A 486-nucleotide genomic window follows, 5' to 3' on the forward strand; every position below is an offset into this window, starting at 1 on the left:
ATAATAATAATACCACCGCCGCCAACAAAATAATAATAATAATAATAATAAAATAACAGCAACAACAGTAGCAATAGCAACAAAACAACAGCAACATCAATAATAATAATAATAATAATAATAATCATAATCATAATAATAATAATGAGAGTAGTAAGGCGTTAGATACGGAAATAAATTAATAAGGGAAAGATGTTACGAATCCACGCTTAGCGCACAACGATGGCCGAGTTGTCTTGAGCTTAGCAGACTTAGCACATTTATGTTAGCGAATTATGCTGCATATTACCTCATGAGCTTTTATGCTGTTTATATATATTTTTTTAAACCTTCGTATATCGCAACATGAAAACAGTAACTTGTAAACAAATTTATATATAACCTCCTTATCACCGTTTCCTATGCGATTTGTTTTGCTTGTGCTCAAAAGGATATTAACCAACTGCATCCAGAAATGTATCGCTAAGGAAGAGGTGTTAGGGAGCT

Source organism: Coenobita brevimanus, chromosome 46, assembly GCF_032717465.1.
Source record: "Coenobita brevimanus isolate Jiangsu-jjx chromosome 46, ASM3271746v2, whole genome shotgun sequence".
In the NCBI taxonomy this organism is placed as follows: domain Eukaryota; kingdom Metazoa; phylum Arthropoda; class Malacostraca; order Decapoda; family Coenobitidae; genus Coenobita; species Coenobita brevimanus.